This window comes from Manis javanica, chromosome 7 (assembly GCF_040802235.1).
Source record: "Manis javanica isolate MJ-LG chromosome 7, MJ_LKY, whole genome shotgun sequence".
Taxonomy (NCBI): Eukaryota; Metazoa; Chordata; class Mammalia; order Pholidota; family Manidae; genus Manis; species Manis javanica.
The window spans coordinates 94,937,317-94,953,178 of record NC_133162.1 but is presented as its reverse complement, the minus strand read 5'-3'; the positions used below and the strand labels follow the sequence as shown (position 1 = coordinate 94,953,178).

At 46.8% G+C, this 15,862-nt stretch overlaps 1 protein-coding gene and 1 long non-coding RNA gene across 4 annotated transcripts in view; one reads left to right on the top strand and one right to left on the bottom strand.

Moving 5' to 3' along the window:
- Positions 1-5,981: 5,981 nt before the first annotated feature.
- Positions 5,982-10,643, bottom strand: LOC108387570 (uncharacterized). The gene is made up of 3 exons (XR_001850846.3): positions 10,304-10,643; positions 7,473-7,582; positions 5,982-6,258 (listed from the first exon to the last, which is right to left on the bottom strand). It is a non-coding gene; the product is annotated as an uncharacterized lncRNA (long non-coding RNA).
- The window catches only part of GLI2 (GLI family zinc finger 2), a 274,888-nt gene continuing 267,106 nt past the window's right edge, over positions 8,081-15,862 (top strand). For 2 of the 3 annotated variants that reach the window (XM_073241307.1, XM_073241308.1), the window contains exon 1: positions 8,081-8,587. The gene's annotated coding sequence lies outside the window, so the exon portion shown is untranslated. The remainder of the gene's footprint in view (positions 8,588-15,862) is intronic. The other variant, XM_037025591.2, reaches the window with a different exon arrangement.

Sequence of the window (15,862 nt, the reverse complement as noted above, 5' to 3'; positions counted from 1 at the left end):
ATAATATATTTTATTTAACCCAATATTTTCAAAATATCAGTTCAACATGTAATCAATTTTCAAAACATTAATGAGACATTTTATATCATTTATTTTTGTATTCTGTCTTTGAAAGCCATTGTGTATTTTGCACTCAGTTCAGATGCTAAATTTTCATCAGAAATTCTTGGCCTGAATTTAGATTTCACAATATTTATAGTGGAAAATTTGGAATCACATACCCAAGTTATTTCAAACACATCAAGATTTTCTCAATAACTGAATAAGATTTTAAATTTAAAATCAAATAAAAGTTAAAATTTGGTTCCTCAGTTGGACTAGCCATGTTTGAAGGGCTCAGTAATTATGTGCATCTGTTGGCTACTGGAATGGACAGCACAGATTCCAGGAAACCAATCAGGTGGGTTTTCTTTCAAGTATCTTTATATACACGTGGATTTAAATGTATTTGATGTATTTTAGTACACTGCCATTGATTTCCTTATTGAAATTTGCATGTCACATTTTTTGGCCAGGGAAGCCTCTTTATTAGGGTCTGAGACCTTTGATACAACTCTAAACGTCTTGGACAGCTGCCTTGCTTTTTGCTATGACAGTATGTTTCAGATTCCTCTTAAACAGTTCCTTCCCAAGGCCTGGAATCAACCATTTCTATAAGGAGCTTTGGTTCTTTAGTTGGAAATAACATTTAAAAATCAAATTCTACGTTCATGAGTTGCTCACTGCTATTGGATTAAGCACTGTATTTAGAACTTTTCAGAACACAGAGCTAGAAAAGAAAAATTTTTCTTTTTTAAAAAGAAATACTTTATATTATAAAACAAAATTTTCATATAAATTCATAATGGTATTTCTTGAGCCCATATGATATTTCCTCAAGTTTATATTTCCAACTCAACTTTAGAATCAGATTTTACTTAACTTTATTAATTTTACTTCTACATGTCCTTTCTCCCAGGCCGACAAATCTCAGTTGTCAATTACAACACAATTACTCATTTGCATTATTTCATACTGTATATACAGTATCTCAGAACAATACTACAACTCCACCACCAACATAATTACTGAAAAAAATGGATTTTTTTCCCTGCCAGTTCTTCTTGTCCTAAAGGTATATCCCTCCATGGTTGTGCAAATCATTGTTTTAAAACCAATGTACTATTCTGTCTTTTTGTATCAACTAACTGCACACATATTTATGTTCACTTGTTTCATTTAACTTTCAATTTTGGGGTTACTTTTGAAAAAATAATTTTTCTTTTATAATAATGTGAAATATTTTCAAGGTTCCAAAGTCATTTAAAACCCCAAGGTATATACAGAAACAAATCTGATATATGCATGTGTGTGCAAACACTTGTATCTCATTCATCTTAAGATAAACAGTAGTGTGCTATGCAGTTTGTTTCAACTTGCTTTTTTCACTTAACAATACATAAAATAGCTTAAGAAATAGTCTTCATTCCTTTTTATAGCTGCATAATATTCCATCAGGAGCATATGCTATAGTTCATTCAATCTGACCTCACATGAAGGTTCATGGGTTGTTTCCAGTTTTTTGATATTATGAATAGTGCTGTCACTGTTAGCCCTCTATATGTGCCTTTTTGTATGTTTTTTTTGTAATAGATACTTGGCAGTGAAATGAGCAGGTCAAGGGAGTAAATGCATGTGTGATTTTGCTAAATGTTCCAAATTTCCCTCTAAAGGGGTTGTCCATTTTGCATTTCCACCAGTAACGCATGACAGCCTTCTGTCAGAGCGTAGTGTCAAACTTTGGGCTTTGTTAGTCTGATAGGTAAGAGATGATGTCTTGGTCTAGTTGTAATTCTAGTTCTCCCCATACAACTTTTTAACAAGTCCATGTTTTCATGAGTTTCAGTGTCACTTTATGGGTTTTCTCCTACAGGCTTTGGACATTTTATATTTAAGTCTTGATAGTTTATACTCCTTTGCTATCATAATTAGGGTCTTCAATTTCTCTTCCAACTCTTTTTCTTATTTATATGAAAACCTTCCATTTACATGTTAACTTGGGGGAAGATTTGCTGTCCAACACGTTCATATGTGCTAGCCTTACCTGCTGAGCAACTCCGGCCTTTGTGAAGCAGTTTCCTGCTATCACTTTGCTGACACCCTCCATTATGCAGCCTGACAGGGGGTGATTCCCATGCTATCTTTCTCCTTTAATTTATTCAAAGGCAGTGGGAATTTGCCTCTCTCCTAATGACTTCTGGCAAGATGAGGCTCACCAAGTAACCCAGACACAAAACAAACTTCTGACACTGAACATTAAAAAGACAAGTTGAAACATTAATTAAAAAATGGATAAGGGAGGAGGTGTTGAAGGAGAGAAATGATGTATACACATTTGGGGAATATTCAAGTTTAAATGTTCTTTTAATGAAACCCACAAGTGACTCCTTCCTGCTGGAGATGATGAGTGGATGGGACCCAAGGAAGTAGGTGTGTTATAAGCTGGCCATGGTCTCACCATTGCTTACTGGTAGCTCCAAAGAGAATCAACTCTTTAGGTTGAATTTGATACACTATGGGCACGGAGTGGTTATCCTTAAGATCAATGTGTAGGTCAGTCTGGTGTCTTATAGCAATTTCATACATTTTAATTAGGTGTCTTTAGTGATTGCTTTTAAAATTGTCTTGAAATAATGTCTTTCATTAGTATATGACTTGTGAGCACTATCAGTATTTCTTAGAATCACTAGTGACTATGAGATGATGCTTTTTCAGTTTGGTTAAGAAACCCATGCCACATCTTGAGAAAAGTTCTTAAGAAACTTGGCCCTAAGGGGGAACAAAAGCCTCACATATCCCCTGAATCTCAGCCCTTCTGATTTTAATGTCTCCTCTTCATCCCCACTGCCTTATCCTCTTTTCTCCTCCCAGGGATGGCTCCATCAGTGTCCCATGGTCCCCCTTCCCAGCTCCTTCCTTTTCTATATACTTGGCAACCTCCTTCATAGCCTTCATTACTCTGAGCTGACAGGGGGCCTGTGGGAGTACCAATGAGCCAGGGGTCAGCAAGTGGAAGAAGGCAAGGGGAAAATGCATGGTACACAGTAGGAGCTCAACAAGAATGGACGAATGAATGAATGAATGATTAGAGTTCTAGCCCTTCTGCACTTGAATCTCTCCCAGCTGTGTTCTTTAGCGCAGCCCTGAAAGGGAAAAGGGTTTTCCCTGGTTGGTTCTGTGCTGAGGGGTTTCTAACATCACCCAGCTTTGCGTGTCTCCACATTGCTTAACCCCACAGCCATGTCTGGGAGGGTTGACGATTTGGGCTGCAAATATGAAATACCTGTTGGTCTTTGGCCTGCTTGGCATCCTCCCTTTATATGCCTGTCCCCCTGGTAGTGGCCCCTCAGGTGTCATCTTTATGTTTTTTACTCCTCCTATATAAGCTATTCTTTGCAAAAGATCTGACATATTTATGCACAGTGGTAAGGACCATCCCCTAGAAAGGTTGTGTCAGCCCTCCCCAGTGTATTTGCACTAATCACAGACACAGCCATAAGTCATAGCAGTGACTCCAGACTTTAGTGTTACTGACCTCACAGAGCCTGTGGGAGGTACCCTGGGATGGAGTATGGCAGGATGCTGAGGGCTATTTCAGGCACCCCAAAAGAACAGCACATGAGCAACCCACTTTGGGGACTGGCCTTTACTCTCTGATACCCTTTCTTGTCTCTCTTCCTTGGCTGCTAACTGGCTGCTTATTCTACTACCCACCCCAATCCCGAGTAGTTATTTGTGTTCTTCAGCTGTGGCCACGCTCATGTATCTCTTGATGAGAGAGTACTGGGCAGGTATTAGGTCTCTGACTTCTGGTGTTCCTCAGTGCTTGCTACTGGGCTTTGCAGCCAAGCCTAGCAGGCTGCCTCCGAGCATTTTTCTAAGTCTTTTGTCTCCACTTAGTTTTGTGCTGCAGACTGTTTCCAGAAACAGCCACAGCACCATCTCTGACCCCATTTGCTCTTCAGAATCTTGCCATTTCCCATTGAGAACCTATCTTCCCTCTCCATAAACCTAAGCAGAACTTTGTGTCTCAATGGACAGAATGCAGCGATGAACAGAATGCAGCCATGATGCTGTGTTGACTTCCAGAGTGCCTAAAAAGTGATGGGGCTTTCACCTGGCTATCTCATTATGTTCACCCTGGAAGCCCAGTTCCCACTGTGCTGTGAGGAAGGCCAAACTAGTCTAAGTAGAGAACATGCAGAGAGGGCCAGATGGAAAGGAACTGAGGCCCCTAGCTGACAGCCAGCATCAAATGCCCATGTTAGAGAGAGCAAGTCTTCTGATGGTCCCAGTGCCAGCCTGGACATCTTCCAGCTGAGGCTCCAATGCTGGGGAGCAAAGACAGGCTGTCCCCAGTATTCTCTGCCCAAAATCCTGACCCACAGTATCTTTGTGCATATTAAATGGATGTTTTATTCCATTGAGTTAGGTTGATTTGTGATATAACCCTAGGAACTGTAATGCTGTGCAATGATGGACAAGCCCCTTCTCATTGGGCCCAGATTTTATCATTCAATCTTCTTTTACAAAAAGAGAAAAAAACGGGACCCTGACTCCTCCTCTTCTCTCTCCTAGTTAACCCTCCCTCACTCCCATTTTCCCCCAGCTTTATTGAAGTATAATTGGTATACAAAGACTGCACATAATTGTACAATGTGGTGAGTTTGGACATATGCACACACTCGTGTACCAGCATCACAGTCCAGGTAATATAACTATATTTATCAATTCCAAAAGTTTATTTGTGCTCCTTTTGCTTTCTTCATGTGTGTGAGATTAGAACACAAGATTTACCCTCTTAAATTTTACAGTGCACAACTCCTTATTATCAACTATAGTCACTATGCTGTACATACAGCAGACCTCTGGAACTTATTCCTCTTGTAAAACTATCATTTTATACCCATTGAACAATTCCCCATGTCCCCTACATTGCCTTGTAACCACCATTCTATTGCTTGCTTGTGTACCTCTTTATTTTAGATGCCTTCTAAGTGGAATCATGCAATATTTGTCCTTCTCTCACTGACTTAATATAACTTCTTCCAGATTGATCTATGTGATTGCAAAGGGTAGAATTTATTTTTTAAAGGATGAATAATATTCCATTGTTTGCATATACTACATTTTCTTTATCCAGTATCTGATAATGTATATTTGGGTTGTTTCCATATTTTTATATTTTTAGTTTTTTGAGGAACCTCCATACGGGTTTCCATAATAGTTATCTCAGTTTACATTCCCACCAGCACAGCAGTGCAAAAGGTTCTAATTTCTCTACAACCTCACCAACACTTGTTAGCTCTTTTTTTTGGTAATAGCCATTCTAACAGATGTTGAGTTGATACCTCACTGTGTTTTGATTTGCATTTCCTTGATGATTAGCAATGTTGAACACCTTTTTATGTACCTGTTGGTTATCTGTATGTCTTCTTTGGAGAAGTGTCTAGCAGGTCCTTTGCCCAATTTTTAGTCAGGTCATTAGTTTTTGCTATACAGTTTCAGGAGTGATTTATATATTTTGGAAATTAACTCTGGCAGATACGTGGTTTGCAAATATTTTCTCCCATTCCACAGGATGCCTTTTTATTCTGTTGACTGTTTCCTTTGCTGTGTAGCAGCTTTTTAGCTTAATGTAGTTCCACTTAGCTATTTTCGCTTTTGTTGTCTCTCACTCCTTCTCCCTATCAGTGCAACCTCCCTTCCTCAGGAAAAGCCTCCCCTGCGCCCAGCACCACTGCCCTCCTGCTAGCTTAGATCGCTAATCAGAAGCTCTTAGAGCGCTTTTTCTTCACCCCAGTTTTGGTGTATGTGTTTGTGGTCATTAATGAGACAATAATCTCCATGAGGGGGAAGTATCTCCTCAGTTTCCCTTGCTGTGTTGTCACATGACTCAGCACAATGCCTGGCAGGTAAAAAACTGAAGACTGAAGACCAGGGCTTGCCCAAGGTCATACATTTATTACCAGATCTGGTGGCCAGGGCCTCGTGCCCCAGTGCTCACATAAGGCTCTCTCTGCTATGCGAGGATGTCTCTTCCAAAAAAACGCGCTGCTTTTCTCAGTGCTCAAACTTCTGACCATGTAGAGATTAAGGCACAGTCTCTTCAGCCTCTCCTCAAACTCAAAACATTCCATCTTCATCTCAACAGCCACCTTCTTGCCAAAAATAGGGCAGGAAATGTTATGGGAGTGCCTGGATTCTAGGAGAGTTGAGCTGGTTTGAGGAAGAAAAACAGATAAAAAGGAAATATCTCAAAATGTTGATTTGTTTACATTTCTTCACAAACTTCACAACACAAGGAAACCAACAGAGACAAGCTTGAAGTAATTTGCCGACACTAATATACCAGTAACATGAAATGATTCCCTACATTTCTTGGGGATAGATATGAATAGGGTAATTAAAATGTGGCCAAGGAGAGGAAGAGTTTACTTTTTCTGTCTCCTGAGAGTCTGTTCTGAAGGCTCAGCAGGAATTTAAACAAATAGCATGGGGGAATGGTATATCTTATCGTATTAAAAGGAAAAGCCCCTTTCAAACTTCTCTTCCCTTTAATAAATACATTGGTTTTTTCAAGTTTTGCCTTTTAAAAAACCTGCAGGTTTTTTTCTCATCTATTTGATGGGAGCCTATTTGAGAAAAACAAAATTAGTTCTAATGCTGTTAGAGAACAACAGTTCTAATTTTTTTCTCTAGGTCAAGAAGGAATTGTTGGTTCTCTCATATAAATGAATGTAAGAAGGGAAGGAGGGTAGGTAATAGAGAATGAGGATCATACTGCTCTGATTAAAAAGTGAACAATGAAGTTAGGGGAGGGTCAGTAGTACAGGGAGAGAGCTACTGACAAAAAGGGACTACATCAGTAAACTGGGCTTGTGCAGGCGGGTGCAATGGGGTCTAGGCCTTTGGTTTCCCTGTATTTCAGACAAGACACAACTGCAGGAAGAGGATGACGGGAGGGATTCTCCCCCCTCCCTCGGCAGGGCAAGTTTCCTTGAACCTGCGATCCGACCTCCTGAAGCTCATGGAGCACCTGGGAACCTGGGAACGTCACTTAACAAACAACGTCACTTAACACTTTTAAGCCTCAGTCTTCTCACCTGTAAAACGGAGGTGGGAGGGAGGAACAGAGGAAGAGAACCTACCTCACAGTTTTGTAGGTTAAATAATATAAAGATTATTAATTATAACATAACATGTCACCTAGCACACTGTAACTGCTCTATAAACGTTAGAAAGAAAAAGCAAAAATTCCCCCAATTAGGCACTCTTTGGGTGAGGACCCTCGGGCCCGGAGAGGCTGGTGCCCCACCTCCCCCCACACCCCCAGGCCTCTCCAGTCCGACAGCTCAGTTCTAGGCTGTGGTGAGGCGTGAGAGCTCAGGGCTAGTCACCGACTTTGGTTCAGCAAGTTCTTTCACACACACCTCCTACACACTTCGGCCAAAAATTCAATGAGGTGTTCTCCTTCGTTCTTCCCCTGTTCTTTTTGGGTTCTGATTACTTCCATCTGGCTGCAGCAACTCGACTAGAGTCTCTAGAAAAAATTAAAACAAAAACCCTCGTTGCAGAACACACAGGCACCCAACCTAGTAGGCTTCTCACTCCTCGACCACGGGCGCTCCGATGGCAACTCGCGCGAGGCGCGGCCGGGGAACGCGGGCAGGACCCCGGCACCTGCGCGCTGGAAAAGGGTCTGCGCAGAGCCCGCCCCCGCCCCCGCCCCCTGCCCTCCTGTCCCGGTTCCCGCCCCGCCGCCCGGGGAAGCTGCCGCAGTGGGAACGGCGACCCGGGCAGCTCCAGGCGGAGGAGAAAAAGAAGGGGAGGGCGGGTGATATCAGAGATTGAAAACAGGGCAGCCCCTGCGCCTCGGCCCCGGAGCTCATCTGACTTGAGTTAGCGACCCCCCACCCCGCGCCTTGAAACAAAGTCTTGGGAGACTGGCGCATTCCTTCGTTCTCTGTTCGAACTTTCTTCGTAGGTGTGCTTTCTCTCCTCGGTGCAGGGGAGGAGGGTGCCCTCCGGCCCCTCCCCGCCGGGTGTTCCGGGTTCCCCGCGGGCGGGTGCGCGCGGCGCTGGCGGGTGCGCGGCGCCCGCGTGTGTTCAAGCCGTGCGCGCGGGGGCGCTGCGCCGAACGCGCGGCGTTGATGGATTGCAGGAGTGCCGGAGCTTGCCAGCCGAGGCAGCACGGCTCCGCGGACTTTTTTTCAAACTCCCATCAATGAGACTTCGAGGAGGAACGGGAGGAGGCGGCGGCGGCGGCGGACGCAGAGGAAGGCGAGAAGGAGCCGGAGTAGCTGGAGGAAGGCACGCGGGAGCCTAGGGGAGCTGCCCGCGGGCCGAGCGTAGGGGCTGCCCGGCCCCCGCCCGCCTCTCGGTCTTCTCTCCTGCTTGGCCTGCCCTATCCCGGCTGGACTGAGCCCCGCACACGGCAGTCCGCGGAGGGTCGCTGCGCTAAGCCAAGTTGGGATGGGGGCCCGCAGCCACTGCCTGGCGCCACAGAGGCCACCTGCGTGATAGAGGCAAACTTTTGTCTCCCTTGGTAAAGTTGCATTGGCCTTCTTTTGCTTGCTTTTCGTTGCGAAGTGCTCCCGATTCCAGCTGAGCCTGGGCTGACTGGGATGCTACGCCGTCTCGGAGTTTCCCTCGGCCGGGTGCCCGGGCCACAGCTAGGGAATCAGGACACCGGGCTTCAAGGGACCGGGAGCCAGCTCTTCTTTGGGCTCTGGCCAAGCTGGGCGGGGACCGAAGGGGGGCCCGGGGGACGGTTTTGCATCCCCTTCCTACTTGGGGGAAAGAGCTGATCTTCGGGTGCACAGCCGGACGGGTCCCACCCGGTCTCCGCCGCGCCCGAGCCCGAAACTGTTTTTGCGGGAGGTGGTGGGTAGCTCCGCGCCTGGGATGCAGCGAGGCTCGCGGAGGTGGACCGTGGGAGTGTGTCTTAGGGGACTGTGGTGTGTGTGTGGTGGAGGGTGAGGTGGGTGGGCAGTAGCCAACCATTTGTGAACTCCTAACTTCTCTTGAGTTACCCGACGCGGAGCCTTGCCTTTCTTTCTTTCTCGCTTCTTCCTCGCTCCTTCCTCTCCTTCGTCAGTCCCTGTCGCCCCCTCCCCCTCGGTCAGGCTCCTCTCCGGCCTTCCTCGTTTCTCTCCTCCTCCTCCGCTGTTGCCCTCCGCCCCGAGATCCGCTTGACTTCCCGAAGGGAACCGCACGTAACCCCGCGCCCAGTCCGTCTCCTCACCCCGCACTTTCATCCCCGCCCCCACTCATCATCTCCCCCACAACCCCGCCAGGGGCAATCTCTCAACAAGTATATTTGCTGAGGAATTTGAAAAATCCACTACTGCAACTTGATCTGTGTCTGATGGATGGGGGAGAGGCGCAGAGAGAGTTGGGCGCCAATCCTATTAAGGGTTTAGAGAGGGGAGCGTTTTTTCCCGGACGGGGGAGGGGAGAAGGGGAGGTGAAAGGGAGCGTGTGCTCGAGTGTGTGAGTGTGAGCGCGCCCGCCGCGTCGGGGAGCTGGAAGTCCACCCAACTCGTCGCCTTTTCAGCCCGGCTGTACTTGCTGTCATTTCCTAGGAAACCCGACTGTTACTGCGTGAGGAGCTCGGGATGGAGCCCGCGCGCTTCACCCCGGATGACCCCCCGCCTAGACGCTCGCGGGCCTTGGCTTCCCCCCATGATGCCTCCTCCCACTCCCCAGTCTTCTGTATGCTTTTTATGTGGCTCTCAGAGTAGATCCCGGCTGGGAAAGTAGACCTTTCCGTAGAGTCTGGTGCCGGTCCTGGCTGGAGGTCTTTTATGCGCTTCTCCGCCCTCCCCCCTGGGCATCCCAGGAAGTGCATATGGCCTCTGGCGCGGGCTTTGCAGCCCGGTGGCCGTGGCCGAGTCCTGGCCCCCGCCCCGCGGCCCTCGCCGGGCGTGTGAAGGTTTAATCCCGACAGCTTCAGATAAAGGGAGCAGTTGTAAAACGCTCATATGCTGTTTGCAGACGAGGCTCTGGGGGATGTTGGAGAATTTGAAAGTAAACGTTTCCCTAGCAAGCGGCATAAAATAGTGTTTAAACAAATATTGTATTGGCATGCTCAGGGGGCTCGGTGCCAAAAAGTAAAGTAAATAAACTGTGAAATCCAAAATATACAGCAGTGGAAAGCAGCGGAATAGGCGGGCTTGTCACAAGTACCCCTGGTGAGATCTGTTTGTTCTTCCAGCTCACCTACCAGCTCCCCGAGCCCCCTCACCGCCCATTTCCTTACCTGGGCTGGGAGTTCCCGTTCCTCGGCTTCCCTGTGTCTGGGGCAGGCTTCCTCCCTGCCTGGGAGCGGCTTTGCAGTGGCCCAGTCAGGAGGAGAATTCACTGTGTGGCTACCTGGAATGACCCCGTCAGGGGAGGGGAGGGCACCCTGGCTGTGCCGGGCCGCCCTGAGTTTTGATTCTCTTTAGGCTTTTCCCAGCTTCTGGTCTGCCCTGGGGCTGTAAGTCTAGAATGTAGAGTCTAGTCTGGCAGATGGGTCCCTTCCAGGGCCTCCCTCCCTCCTCCTGCCTCTGATCTCCCTCCTTGCTCCTCTTTCCTCATCTTGCTTTCGATTTCCTAAGAGTTGCTACTTCTCCCTTCCGTGGCCGAGAGTCACAGGAAATAGTGGAGGTGTTCTCTCCCACATTTAAATTCTGCTCAAACCCAGACACATGGAAAGTTGTCACTTGCCGGAGAGTTTCAAAGTTAGTTATATTTTGTAATATTTTGGGTGATTTCGTATTTCCCCTCTGCGTTGAAAAATATGCTAATTTCCTAAGGTTATTTAGTGATTCTAGGGGGTTTTAAACTACTGTTGGAGGTAAGGAGCCCAAGTGCCTAGGAATTAGGCCTCAGGTAACCAGAGTCCCAGGGCCTGGCATCTGAGAGGCTATGGTCAGAACAGTCTTTTTAAAGTCTGGATGAGAATGAGATCCAGAGGGAGAAAAAAACTCTACCAGGGCCACACTCACTGATGAAAAAGGGGGACTGTTAGAGATGTTCTTTTCCTCCATGGAAATTGTTTTGATGGGAATTTGGTTCCAGACCCCTTTAGCAGAGCCTCCAGGCTGCTCCCCAATTCATGCTCACCCTGGCCTTGGCCTTGGAAGGAACTCTGGACTTGGCCCACCTTCGAGTGTGTGTGGAGTTAGACAAGGCCCTTCTGGAGTGTCTCTCCACTTTCTCAGGGAGGCTTCAGCCCATGTGTGGGGAGAGCACTGAACAGAGGAAATCCTTTGAGTTGCCTGGTCAGAAGAGGGGCCACAGGGCTGCTGGTCAGTGGCTCATTGCCTGGCTGCGGGAGTCTTGGGGGCTGTGTACTGTAGCTGGCTTGTTTGCACTGCAGACTGAAAAATACACAAATACTTCATGCTTTTTGTACTCCCACAAGTGCCCTGTACACAGTGCAACCCCTAGGGCTGGATTAGTGAACCAGGGGATTCAGCAGGCAGACAAAATTGGATATTTGCCTAATAAAAACACCCCTTTTCCACCAGGGCCTCACTCAGCCACCCGGGTAGGGGATGGGGGGTAAGGGTGGGAGGACACACTTCACCCCGCAAATGCCAGCAGCTCCCTTTAAATGAGACCAGGAGGTCGGCGTGTGCACTTTGAAAGCCTCTGTGACCCCTACACACCCCACAGGCTTGTTAAAGCTACAAACCCAACTCCTACATCCTAGATGTATGTTTCTGGGGACTGTGTGTGTTCCGCAGGGGTTCTTTAATTTGAACAACCCGGTGGGAGGGAGGTGGAGCAGACCAGCCTCTTCAGGTTGGGGGGTGGTTTCTACCTGTGCTAAGGCCAGTTTCTTGGTGCAGGAGGGCCGGCCAGGCCAGATGGACCTGGCTGCCTGCAGCTGGTCCAGGGCCCTTTGAAAGGAACCCTGGGGAAGCAGTTCCCCCTTTTCTCCTTCTCAGTAAGTGTCAGAGGAATGGATAAATGAAACTCGTGAAGAATGCCAAAGAGAGAAACTCTGTTCTCAGATTCCAGAAAATTCAGAGGCAGAATAGGTGATTGTACAGCGACCAGAATGTGCTGCAGCTTCGGTGAACAGGCTTCCTGGTTTCTAAAGACCTCAGGGAGGAAAGCTGCTCTGTAATTGTTTCCTCAGGCTTGTTTAGAAGGTGACATTGGGACATTGGAGTTTGGTAGTATCTTTTCCTAAGGAGCAGCAGCTTCATCGTTTTCAAATAAACACATGACACTGGACTCAGTATTAACCTTTTCTCTAAAATTAATATGAATGTTTGCTGTAGAATATATTGGATTAAAAAAAACAAGTCATTGATCCTTGTTTTTAGATTTCAAGGATGACCAAAACAATATTTAACCTACAAAACTATGTTTAAAACCCTGGGAAAATCCACCAATAATAACTGCATACTTTCTGTGTGTTTAAGTATCATATTTCTCCCAATTCCTTCATCAACAAAAGCATCCTCAATAACAGTTTTGTGTCCCAGTTCTGGTTTTTTTAAAAGCGTGCAAAAGGAGGAAAATAACTCATATCAGATGTGAACCAAAGAATACGTATTAAATTGTTTTTGAGATTTTGGCTTCAATCAAGTAAGTTAATGTGGTTTTGTGTGTGTGCATGTGTGTTGTTAAAAAAGAAAACAGTTTGCTGGGCAGTGTTTTAACTCTGAGTGCCCGGTTTCATTCATTAGCATAAGAAAAAAGTTTTAGTGCACTGACTATTGTCTTGAATGAAGAGTTTCAGCAAAGGGAAGGAAAGCCCCAACAGGGTGATGGTCCATTGAGATTCTTCAGCAGCCCCAGCTCGTCATCTGCCACTGAAATCTGTGATCCGATATCACTTTTATCTTGCTTTTCCATTCTCTGGCCTTTTTCACACGTTCACTTTTGTCAAGGTTTATTGATTATGTTTTCTTTTCTGCAAATCTGTGGAAAATTTAATGAACCAAAAACAGCAGTGAAATAAAGGGAACTTTTTATTCATTAGAACCGGATTGATGTTCCCCCTTTGGATGAGGGCCCCTGGCCTCCTGTGAGTGAGGTGGTGAGGATTGAGCGGGGAGGAGGGAGAGGGGGCCCTGCTGCAGCCTGAGGCGGGGCCCCCCCAGGCCTGTGGCCTCACCGGTGACCAGCATGGGCTCAGCCCCACACTCTTGTCCCTGCTGAACTGTAAACGCTTCTGCGGGATGGCTGTTCCTGGCCAGCCTACGGCCCCCACAGTGCAGACCTTGTCCTCCAGTATTGTGCCTCAGTGGGCTGGTTGGGATAGAAATGGGGGGGTATCTGTGTTGCCCAACCTTACAAGCCATTCAAGTGCCTAGGCCTTCCCTGGGACAGAGTTAAGTATCTCCCTTCCTCGAGCCCCAGGTCTCAAACCTGTAATTAGGCAAAGCCCTTAGTGTGATCACGCTTTGCTGCCCAGGCTGACTTGGGAGCTGCTGCTCTGCATGAATCGGGTGAACTCTTGTTCTTTCCAGAGGCTTCCTGTGCAGCCTGCAGTTCAGTTCTGTTGTACCTAGGTCTTCTGTCTCCTCTTCTTCCTTCTCCCATCTTCTCTCTCCTCTTTGCCTTCTTCCCTTTTCTCTTGCCCCCTCCCTCTCCTTTCTTCCTTCCTCATTCTCTGCTTTCACTTGTTTCTCGGTCCGCGTTTCTCTCTCCTCCCCTCTCCTCCCTCTGCTGGACTGAGCAGGTCGGCTCCGGGGCGGTGCCCAGGCCTTGGAGACGAGCCCGGTCCCGGGAACGTTAGGTGCGCCGAGTGCTCTTCTCCCACCTGCCACTGGCCTGGTTTGCGGCGCCCGAACAATGGCCACATTGTCCCGCCGCCTCCGGCAAGTGGCAACAAGCCGGACACTGCTCTTGGCGAGTCGGTTAGAAAAGACGCGGGCCAGACACAAACCGGGCCTGCCGCCGCCTTTGTCGCCGGGGGAGGCACAGCTGAGCGCGAGCGGAGCACCTACCTGGGAAAGGCGCCTTCCTAGGGCGCCCTTGCCTGTGGACTGAATTTCCCTCCCACTTCAGATTGACTCGCTCTCTCCTTGCTGGGAGAAGGGGGTTGAGTTTAGTTTATGCCTGCACAGTGCATTGAGAGTATTTCAACAAAGTCAGGAGAGAGAGGGGATATGTTACCAAACTTTTGGTGGCATCAGAAACCTTTTATATAAGGCATCTGCGAGAGGGACTGCAGCCAGGGAGGTCTATATAGTCCTGTCCGCAACCCAAGGGCAGGAGAGGAATGGCGGTACCCTCAAAATAGTACCCCAACCCCCATTTGTCTGACCTGTAGGAATTGGAAACCTCTTAGCGCTCAGAAAAAGAATGATCTCTGAATGCCTAGGATGTTAAAAGAGCATCGTCCCTGTGTCCAAGCAGATGCTTAGCAATGCTTCTTTGTGTGGTGGACAATGCAATAAGTCAGCCCTATTTTTGAGCCACATTTATAAGGAAATGTAAGGGCTGCTCAAGTACACTTGTGCTAAGTTGAATTGATTGAAATTTAATGGTGGTTAGTGGCGATGAATGGTAATGATTTTCCAGCGTATTTTTGGCATACTTGACATTAATAACTGGAGAGTGTGTGTGTATGTACACCAAGAGCCTGCCACACTGTGAGGCGGTAGCATTATTAATTTTCCAGGATGCCAGTCCTTCGCCTTCTTCCTCTCCTCAGATCCTTTTCCTTCTTGCCATAATTCAGTTCGGATAATTAAAAAAAAAAAAACAGAAAGGAAAAGAAGGAAAGAGAAAAATCTTCCTCCATCGAGCATATATTTCATGTCAACGTAATTTTGAGCTCATGATTTTTTTCAATTCCTACATAAATCAGCTTCTAATATACAAAATGTTGATGAATTTGTTTTAGCTGCCGTCATGAATTAATGTTATGCAAATAGAAGCTTTGCAGGTGAAATGATTTACTAAATAGTTTCAACTTCTAATATCTAAACTCATTCATTATGTTGGGAATTAAAAAAAAACCCCACAAGTCCATATTTTTTTCAACCTAGAATGGGAGATTAGTATGCAAGTGTTTGCAATGTAGGTAGACTTTGATGGCTAGAAAATAGCACTTAATTTGTTGATTATTTCTCTGAGACTGTACAACTCACCAAACAGTGGCTTAAGAAGCAGGGATAGAAGTCTTATCAAATTCCGTCTCTGGGAGGGCACAAATGCATTTAAATAATTCTGACATGACTCTCAAGGTACCATATCCTATGGGACTGAACTAGGTCTGCTTTGGGAACTAAGAAGGCTTTCCTTTGACCTGGTTTTGAAGGACTAGTATTACTGAGCTAGAGGGAGAAGGGTGAAAGGGCTCTAGTGCAGGCCCATCTTTGTCATTTGTTAGTTAAGATCATCTTAAGAACAACTCATTAATACCTGCCTGTGAAGGTGGCAGTGATATAGAAAGTTGGGAAGAGGGCCTTCCCCTACTCTACTGCTGTATCTTCTAGGAAAAAGTTGAGGAAGAGAATAAGTGACAAGTAAGTGCCCTCTGAAGAGCAATTAGCCCAAACCCCATGGGGCTGTCTTCAGAGAGAGTGAGACCAGTCACTTGAGAGCTGGGTGACCCTGTATGTGAGTCACTTTGCCTTTCTGTACAAGAAGGGGCTTGGCAAATGTGAACCATTGCTCAGGTCCTCCTGCTTCAAAATCCTGGGAACCAGTGCACCCTGCTCTTGCAGGTCTCTCTAAGTCTCTAAGAAGGCAGGCAGGCCAGGAGGACCTGAGTGTGGAGAAAGTGTGGGGTCATCGTCATTGCCTCTGCTTCTGGGAAGGGTGTAGTGAGGCACCTCTCAAGGAATCTGCACCCCCTTCTCCT